Genomic DNA, 11176 nt, shown 5'->3' on the forward strand with positions numbered 1-11176 from the left:
ATATATTTATTGGGCACTGTCTGTGAAGATCCTAGAAGAAGGCCGTGAAGAAGATCGTCATTATTTATTACATAATAAAAAATATTGATGTAATCTAACAATTTTATCCTTTTGGAACAGATGATTTTGATAATCTCAAATTTTCACGTTGTTTCACTCTGTTTTCACTTTTGCGGAATGTGAGGATATAACTTGAAAATAAATTTGGCGTTGTATGGTAATATTATAGTTATCATCATCATATATACATATTCATCTACTCAAAAGGAAGCTCCTTAAGTTGATTTCTTACATTAATTTAAGGTAGCGAGCCAATGGAGAATCACAATTTTTTTGTAATAAATGATAATACTTATGGAGCAACAGCTGGCTGATCGAGCACATTCCCATATTTCAAAAAAACAGAAAAAGAAGAAGAAGAAAAGCTTCCTCATGTCAAGCAAAAGAGAAGCACAAGCATGGCCGGAGTCAATAAATTCAGAAAGCGAAAGATGAAATTTTTATTTACTTTTGTATTGCAATCCGTTGATACTTTGCATCCTTTTCTTGATTTTTGAAATATACTATATGGGATTTCTCACTACAAGTGCATAGTGGAACTGATATGCAATATTATTAACATTAAATTCAAATGAGCTAAGTAAGTTTCAATTATTTACCCCAAAAAAAGTAAGTTTTAATTGTTGTATAGGAAAGAATACTAGAGAAGTCGTTCTATTTATAGTAGCAAAGAGAAATGGTATCGTTTTGTAAGATTGTGTATGTTTTTAAGAGAAATCCATAAGGTTTAAAAGAAAGACGAAATACTTGAGGCCAAGCTTTAGTGCGAGAAAGTGCTATTAAGTATTGAAAATTAAGTGCTATTACATTAAGTGCTATTAAGTGTATTTGTTTGTTTAACTTAATTATAGTTATTGAATTTCTAAGTGTTAAATGAAATAAGTATTTATCCAATTAAGTTAATCTAATTTAGTAAGATAAATGTTGAAAATTTTATATTATTAGTTGATAACCGCGCATTGCACGGTAACGTTTTATCAATTTTTTTACGACAAAAATAGATACTCAAAAAATATAATATATGGATGAATATTGATTGAAAAAATAAGTATATTAAAAAATATATATATTAAAATAAATATAATAAATGCTATAAATTATGAGTGAGATTCAAAAAAAATAAAAAAAATAAAAAAATATGAGATATAATAACATGTATATACGCAGAAAATACTGTGTAGGAGTTAGGGTGTAAGAAAAATTATAATGAGTGAATATGTGACGTGTAGGATGAATTTTCATATCTTTCATTTGTAGGTTATACGGTACATTGAATTAGCAAAGAATCACATGTATCAAGGAGTTATTTTCAATTATCGAGAAAGCATTTAGTTTTTCAAAATTTTCTTTTATTGTATATTATCACATACAAATAATATGGACATTTGTTTAAAATTGGTTGAATATAACCCTAAACAAAATATAGTAAAAATACATTTCGTTGGAACTGAAATGACAATTTATATTTCACTAAAAAAAGAAAGATAATATTTTTTTGGGTGAATTCTGGTATCCGAAAGTACAATTGGAACCCGACTAATTTAGTCAAGTCGAGTTGGCTTACTAAAGGGTAAATATCTCATAGCATGAATTTTCTGCATTTACAAGGGCTTGAATCCAAGATCTTACTTAAGTGGAACAAATACCGAATCGCTTCAACCAACCCACGTTGGTAAAAAAAAAAAATTTTGTGGAGCTAAGGGTTCCAAAATTTCATTACGTGGCACAACCATATTCCGTGCAATGGCTTTTATATACTTATACTGATATTGATTTGATGTTTACAAAATGTCCACAAAACTATCTTCTTTTCAACTTTTTCCCAATATTTTATATTATTAGTTTGGATTATTTTTCCTAAAAAGAGCTAAATCAAGATCTTGCTTTGAGAAAGGACGATGGTGGCCTCGACTTCGGCTACCACCATCTCAAGCAAGATAGCCGATGACTCCAGTGGTCATCGGCAACCTCATCTAGATGGTTAGTGGCAAGGACTGGGGCTACCACTGCAAAATTCTCTCTCTCTTTAATTTTGAAGAGAGAGGAGAGAAGAAATCACAACAGTGGGGGCTCCGTCGCCGTCAACAACAATGCATCGGTCGATGACCATGCTCTTGCCGAAGCCCAAAAGATATCTAGCCTTGATCGCAGGCTTATCTAGCCTCGATCCACCACCAGGCTAGTGGCAATGGATTCGGTTGTTGTAGCTGACCACAAAGCTTTTCCCTTTTTGAACTTTTTTATTTTCTAAAATTTGTTTGATAATTTTGATAATTTCAATTGACATAGAATTATTTAATGACAAAATATATTATGGGTATTTACAGTAAACACCCTAAATTCTCGCAATGGGAGGTTTCCATCCATGCAAAGAAAATATGCCACGTAATCCTTTTTGACAAATCATCAATTCAAAATTGAAAGTCTCTTTGAGTCTCTGCATTAAATACATAATATTTTTTTAATCTCCATTATTATTATTATTATTATTATTATTATTATACTAGTTTTTATAACCCGTGTGTTGCATGAAACATTACTATAAATATAATTGTATTATTTATTCAAACTTTAATTATTTTTAGTTAATTTCAAAATTTTAATAAAGAATTAATTCTTTTTGATAGTATATAATATCTAATAATTTCTTCCAAATATCTTATGGAATTGCGATTAGTTCATATATTACTACCATATTAGAGAAGGAGTAGTGATTTAACATTTTCAAATTTATCTTTCTCCAATTCAAAATTAGTATGCCAAATTTGAGAATAATTTTGTAATTATCTTAAGTTTAGAGGTTATATTTAAACTAAAATATTTAACGTTTAAACATATTGATGCATATACATTAAAATTATCAAGTATTTCTATTTATAAACTCTTAATTTTTATTCATTTATTATTAATTTAGTCCTATTCAATCCTACTTATATATATATTTCATATATATTAAAATTTCGAAGTATTTTTTATTTATAAATGTATAAATTTTATGCATTTATTATTAATTTACTCCTATTTAATCCTAATTATATATATTTGCAATTACACCAACTATTTATTGCAATGTATTCAACTTAATATATACATATATAAAGAATATATTTATCTTTCTATCTCTACAATATTATAACATTTATCTTTATTACCATATTAATTGTCATGTTCTTAAGTTTTTATATAGAGATATAAATTATTATTATTATTATTTAATTTCTATACAGCACACTAAATTATAAATACAAACTATTCACCCCTATTTATTAGGGCATTGTCAAGTTTACATATATGATATAGATTGTTATAATTTAATTTCTATACAACATACTAAATTATAAAGACAATTACTATTCTACTCATAGTTATTGGAGAGTTGTCAAGTTTATATATTATATAGATTATTCATGCTTATCAAAAAACAAAAATTAAAATTTTAAAAAAATTAGGAAGGTGTCTATTAAAGTATGAATTGCATGAAAGGCATAGACAATTTGGAACTTCTAGATCTGCAAACACTTGGAAGAAGATTAAACTATTTTAGGGTATCAATTACATTTATTATATCACTTTTAGTTAAGGAAAATAATTATTATGGGACACCTTTGTAATTTGAATGGATTCTCATGACAAAAGTCTAACGGTATATGTAATATATAAATTCAATTGGCAAAAGCCCGCACAACGCACGAGCCTTATGACTGTTTGACTGATAATTGGTGCGTGATAATTTTGGAGATAAAATATAATTACTTGATTTTATAGGAAAATTTGAAATTAACCCGTGACAATAAATTACGTGATTTTTCCAAAGGAAAATTCATAATATGCAATAGAATCAAAAAAGATAAAACATAAATGAACCAAAAAATGATGTGATATAATAGTACACGTCCTCACTTGTTAATCAAAATGTCTCATATTTTATACTCGTTCCAGAATTACCCTTGATCATTTATTAATTATTATAATTTTTATCTCATTATACTAAATTAATAAAACTTCTCTTGTAACCGAAAGAATGAAAAAATAAATGATGCATTTTAGCATCATTTACCATTAAGAGAACAGTGTGATGCCAGAAGTGCATTCCTTTTCACTTCCTTGACTTCCCCACTTTCGTTTTTGCATCTTCGTGGATAAAATGCTCCATGATGGGACAGATAATCCGAAACCAACCTTTAAGTCACTGGGGAATACCGAAGACTTCCGTACAATTATTCTATACTATTTCCATTGGCAATTTTAGAAATTAAGCAAACAGTTTCTAACATCATATTATGCGGATCTAGTCATATAATTATAGCTTAGAAGCTTCCTTTCTCAAGAATTGATTTATCCTTACAACGATTTTATGGAGATGGAGTGCATAACACGCATGATCATATTGTATATAGTAAAACTAAAGCCCCTTTGTACTCAAATTCGTAGTAGTCACAAACTCAAAAATCAGCGTATTGCATCTAAAATACATTTTTAAGTCGTTTTACTCATTAGTCCATGATCCTTAGCTAGAGACCACATAAATATATAGTTAAGTTAGCCCGTTATTTAATTACAAATTTATAAACATATGGGAATATCGAAGTTAGGTTTTTGATGCTACGAATTATACTAGTCAGTGAAAACTTCACTCTTTAGAAGAAGGGAAATGCTGTTAATTTGACAATTTAACAAACCTTTACCATATTAATTTATTACCCCTAAGCTTTCAATATTTGTCGATTCGCTACCTCCTCTATGTGATTTGCTAAGTTACAATATGAACCTAGTATAAGATTAGAAAAAAACAAGATAAAGATGCACAAAAATTTTCACTAGCGAAGATAGAACTTGAAATCTCTTTTAATTTTAAGTCAGCAACTTATGTCACTATATGAATTTTTTAACTCTACTCCACTTAACTCCATTTATATTCAATTTAACAACATAATTATTACTTTTCTATTTTTCTTCAATTTTTTAATCATTCAATTCAATTTTTAATACTAAATTCTCTCAACTATTTATTACTTTTTCCACAATTCAACAACACAATCATTACTTTCTCTCAACTATTTATTATTTTTTTCACAATTCAACAACACAATCATTATTTTTTCTAAACATTCATTACTTTTTCACACTTTTTCTCATAATTCAACAGTATAATCATTACGAACAATTAAAACTAAAACTCAACTCAATTCAACTCTAAAACCAAACACAATATCATTCTTCCTAAATTGATGCCTTTTTTTGCAGTTATAAATTGCAGGTCCATGAGCATAAGATAATGAGATTGGTGTCTTTTAACTTTACTCCATTCGATTAGACAAAAAGGGTTTCCATTTTCGGTTTTATTATATATATATATATATATATATATATATATAAATTTAGTGGAGTGCCCTATAAATTTCATAATACTCATACCCTACCATCTAAAAGGATTAAAAAATTAGTGTGAAACTTTACTCCTGTTGAGAGTAAAATTCCACGCAGAAAAATGAAATAGAAAATCACAAATTTGTAAGAGATTGAGAACCACAACCTCTCAGCTCGAGCTTTTGGGTTAAAGATATGTCCAATCACTTATAAGTCCGATGGGAATTTATAACTAAGTCCAATGGGAATTTCTACAATTCCAGATTAATAAAATAAACAAAACAGTAGCAGTAACAAATGGGTGACGCAACATTAACCTCGCACAAATAACAAGCATCATCAAACCAACTCCCATATGTTGGATCAGAAGTACTCCCAAATGGAAATTAAGATACATCAAACAAACTGGCAGTGTCTCCCAAATATATCAGACCAATATCTCTTATACTATCCATCACACTTCAATAATCCAAAACAAATTAAAAGCACCCTAACTAGCACCAAAGAAGCGGCTTTCAAGTCAGCCTAACGACTCAATCCATGCAACAAATTCGGTTTTCCTGCTCATACCTTTCTTCGCAAGTGCATCAGTGACGTTGTTGGCCTCTCTGGGAGTATACAAATTTTACCTCATCAAATAGACTCTTCAGATTTGATATACTGTCGAATTCAACTGAGACCATCCTCCGAGGGCGCTAGCTCATTCTGTTTTGTAACCCAAGTAAAAACATTAAAGGAATCTATCCCTCCAATTAATTTGAATTTCTTCGGCCCTAGGTGCTACTGCAGTTAATTGTAAAGCTCTTATGACAGCTATCACCTCTGCCTCATTTGATTCCTTGATACCAATAGCTGCTGAGAATAGGCAAATTATGTCCCTTGGAGCCTTGAAACCCCGCCTATATGTGCACCGGATAGGTAGCTAGCTAGTTGGAACTTTCTTTTTTTATCTTTTATAAGAAGTGAAATAAGGACAATAACACATAACGAAGGTTTGCTAGCCATTTTAAGGAGTCCATTTTCATTTTCCTAAGGAATAAGAGAAGCCAATAAAACGTTACAATTTGTCTTAAATTGTGACATATATAATTATAGTATATGAATATATTATCCATAGATATATTTTTTGGTAAACCAGTGAACGAAGTTAAATATAAATTGACGCGGGGTAGCGATCCATAAAATGTCTCGTAACAAACTACGATTAAGACCGTTAAGGACAACCATCAAGAATATGAACATGGAAAGGGTAACTGAGAAATCGCCTAGCAGAACTATAGTTTGCACAAGAGTTGCCATCCTAGAAGACGTGCTTTGCCTCCAGTTCATAATCCCGGTCAAGACAAACCTAGATGTTGAACACCAGACCCCGAACAGTAGCCATATAACAATCTCTTCCAATATTCAGATCTCACAATCTCTGAGTCAATCTTAAGAATTGCTGTAAATTTATAAAGGTAGATTGTGACTTGTGAAGGAAAACATGCATGGAGTGACTCGAGGAAATATGTGAAATTAATTCTCAATGAAAAGTGCTTCGAACGGGATACGAATTGGAGTTTGTATGAAAAGATAATAATCGGTCAAAATTCATCGTGCAGCTAATAGATGACTTGGTGCCACAGCACTATAGTTTCAGTCTGCAACACCGAAGTTACTATTAATTTTCAGTTTAGTCAGCACTGTAGCACGGAAATCGATGCCGCAGCACTGCGGCAGTTATCTTGTTTCAGTTCAGTCGACGCTGCAACACTGAAACCGATGTTGTAGCACGGCGGCGGCTACCATTTAAAAGTTATGAACGTTGGCCGCAAGGATATGACTGTTCAAAAGAACACGACTACTCTTATTATAAATAAACTTATGAGGGATGAACAAACATAACAATACAACATCAAACACATTTTCTCCGCTTATTCTCTCTATTCTTCTTTCTCCCAGTACTCTTTAGAGAAGTCTCAAGGAAAAATCTATGTTCTTGTCGCACGAAAATCTCAGTGGTCATGCTGTATCCTAGAGGTGATATTGCAATCAAAGTTCCTGCGACAAACTCTTCGTAATAGGGGCGATAATCACCTTAAGAAAAGTGATCTTCAAGTCTCTAACCACACTTTCCAATCTACTCTATGACCCTCTATTTCAACAAGAATGACACTTCTAAAGCCAAAAGACCAAGCCCCCGAAAAGGCACCCCAAAGTTCAGACATGACTGAATAAGAGAAATCGGTAATGCAGAAAAATTCACTAATTCAGTAGCCCTCTATTATGTTGAATAATACCGCCTCCTCTAGCAACCCCTGGGTTACGTAGGGAAGCCCTGTCGGTATTGAATTTGAACCAGTCTACGCATGTATTTAATGTTACTCATGTTAGATGAAAGGCCCTCACGTATGTGGGTGCTAAGACCTATTGGGATTGAACTCTATCAAACGGAGTTATTTCTCTCTTTATAACTTTCACGCTTCTTTCTCACAAGATACTGATAGGCATTTTCTTTTTTATTTTGATCTTCCTATTATTTTTTTTTGAAAGGTTTTGAGATAATCAGAGAGAGAAAGTGGTTTTTTAAGCGAAGTTACTTTTTCATTAGTTTAAAAGTTGTTGTTTAACCAAAGGGATTGATTCAAGCGGTTTGTCACTTGTATCGCTTAAGTAAGATTTCAAGTTCGAAACCTTGTGAATGTTGAAAATTCATGTTGGGAGATTTTTACCCCTTAATAGATAAACCCGAGTCAATTGAATTAGTCGGACCCAATTGGGCTTCGAAATATTAAGGTTCACCCCGAAAAAAGTTGTCGTTTAAAATCAAAGAGAAAATAGCGCAATAGCGAACTCTCTCGCATGATAACCAATAATTTTCAAGTTCGATAATCAGTAAGACTACTCGTACCCCTTTATTAGTTATTAGAATTTCTATTTCATTATACATACTCCACGGGCCTTTCTTGTAAAAAGAAAAAATGCCTTCTTTAAAATCCATCCATATATATATATATATATATATAAAACTATATCCTTTAAGATGTGCACTTCCGGCCAACTTTTATAAGTGAAATGGCAGTATAATGATGAGACCCTTATGGCGTTATCAACTATTTGTTCTTAGGGACTTAAAAAGGCGATGCAATAAAAATTTTATTTTGTACTTCGTGGCACGTTCGTAATTTTCATCGTAGCTTTTATATATAGTATATAAATGTAGATGTTATGCAGTCCCTTCTTGTTAATAGGGAGATTCTTGACATTCATTGATTGCACAGCAAAAAGAAAAATAGGAGAGATTCTCCGATCTAGCGTCTATGGGCCTATTTGGTTTCAAAATGGTATTTTAGAATTACAATTCTAACTTTAACTCTACCCACTATAAAACAAAATAACTCATATAAAGTCAAAGAGTGGATCCCATTTATACCACTTTTTTCCACAACAAAACAACATAACACATACAAAGTCAAAGGTGGGTCCCATTTATACCACTCAAAATCAAAATCAAAATTTAATTTTAAAATCCTACTATAAAACCAAATGCAACCTATAATTTAGGAACTGAAACCTACTTGGCCATTTTAATCTCGTATTTGGGGATTGGAACTTACCTTAAAAGAGAGGACCTACTTAAAAACCCTATTTAATTATTACTTTTTTCGGAGGAAACGGGGCAAAAGTCCTAAATATCAATTCAACAGGAATAAGACGGGGTATGAAGGCCCATGAAATATTGCCTAACAGAAGTGATAAGACCCTATTAGAAGCCGAATGGAGAACATGAGTGCCCAAAGGGAAGTCGATCACCCTCCTAGCAAGCCTATCCGCACACGAGTTTTCCTCTCGATAAGTGGGTTGAATACAGATTTCCCAAGTTTGCCAGCAAAGTTCTTTAATACATTGGAGTAGGGCTTTGAATGTGGATGCATAGCTACCCTCCCCAGAGATAAAATTGAGCACCACCAAGGAATCCATCTCAAGTATAACTTTTCGAAAACCTGAATTTCAAGCCAGCTCTAGACCCATAAGAGCTCCTCATAATTTCGCCAAAGTGATAGAAGTGATTCCAATATTTTGCACAAAGTCGATCACCCAACCACCACTGTCATTGCGTATTAAGCCACCAGCCCCTGCTATTCTTGGATTCCCACGATCGGATCCATCGGTGTTTAAGTTAAGAAAATCTTCAGGTGGCCTCAACCAGCAAATGTCCATCGAAACCTTATTGCTACCACCTCCAACAGCCCGAGCTGCTGCCCAGGACTCCCGAAATCCCAAAGTAGGCGAAGAATTGCTTGTGTACCCGACTCCGAGTAGGAGAAATCGGGGTCAAACAACGCTTTATTTCGCCAATTTCAGATTAACCAACAACTCGTGGCAAAGATAAAAAGCCAGTTAGAGTAGAATGGTCGGCCAAGATTACTCAGTAACTAATCCTTCAGGGGATAAGAGAAGAACACTGATTAGTCTGCTAAAGGGATAAGGCTTACCCAAATCGGCTTGGACAACGCACAGTCTCGGAGGGCATGTAATGTCGATTCGGTGCCCAAGTTGCAACCTGAACAGCCAGGAGAGGGGCTGCGATGTCTCTTGAATCGGGCTTCGTTTGTGAGAAGGCTTTCTCCTGCAACCCGCCACAAGAAAAGATGAATACGTTGTGGGCCTTCGCACGACCATATAGTCTTCTATAGTCTCGACTGAGAGGGCAATCCCGAGGCCGGGGTTAATAACTTATAAGCCGAGAACACCGAATAATCTCCCGACGGTGAAAGCTTCCAAAAAGGAATATCACTGCCACTCGTATCCGAGGATGGCGGCAGCACACTTGCCAAGCGGAGCAGCGATGTATGGTTCAAATAAGTTAAGATCCGAAGCCAATCATAGCCTCCAGACGATGTCACAAAACTTGCAACCGACTCGTGTAGAATTGCAGTCGATGGGACGGAGACAACCTGCTCTAGTAACGGCCTACAGCCCGGGACCCAATGATCCAGCCAAAATCGTGTTCGAGAGCCCTCCCGTAACTGCCAGCCCATGCATGATGCTCCAAGATGAGCTAATACCACGCCAAAGCCATGAATCGCTTGGTTTCACGGACAAACAATAATTCGGGCCCAACCGATTCAGATATTTATGAGAAAGAACCTACACCTAAAGCTCCTAGGGTCGAGTGAGAAGCCCCCAACCAATCTTACCAAGTAGAGTTAGGTTAAACTCGCTCAGCTGATGCAATTCGAGGCCACATGCCTCTCTCGGTTGGCAAATTGAATCCCAACGTACCATATGAGGTTTCTTTTGATCCTCCTTATGTCCCCACAGAAAATTCCGACACAATTTGTTAATTTCCGCGTAGATACCACGAGGAAGAGAGACCACCTGCATCGTATAAAAAGGGATCTACTGAATTACTGACTTGATCAATGTGGTTCGTCCAGCCATGGAGAGAGAAGATGTCGACCACCCATTGAGCCAGTTTCGAACTCGAGCAACAACATTTTGGAAGTAGGATTTCCGAACCTTCCCGTGCACAATAGGGATCCCAAGGTATATCCCTAATTCATCCATGGGGGTAAATGAGCAACGTTGGCAAATGACAGAATGAATTGGGTCAGCAACATTCCTCGAGAAGTGGACAACTGACTTGGCCGAGCTCACATTTTGCCCCGAACCGCAACAAAAAACATCGAGAATCCTCATGATCTCCAAAATATGATCTTCAGATGCTTCTGTAAATAAAAGAAATTATCCGCAAACATGATATGTG

Source organism: Punica granatum, chromosome 5 (genome assembly GCF_007655135.1).
Source record: "Punica granatum isolate Tunisia-2019 chromosome 5, ASM765513v2, whole genome shotgun sequence".
NCBI lineage: Eukaryota > Viridiplantae > Streptophyta > Magnoliopsida > Myrtales > Lythraceae > Punica > Punica granatum.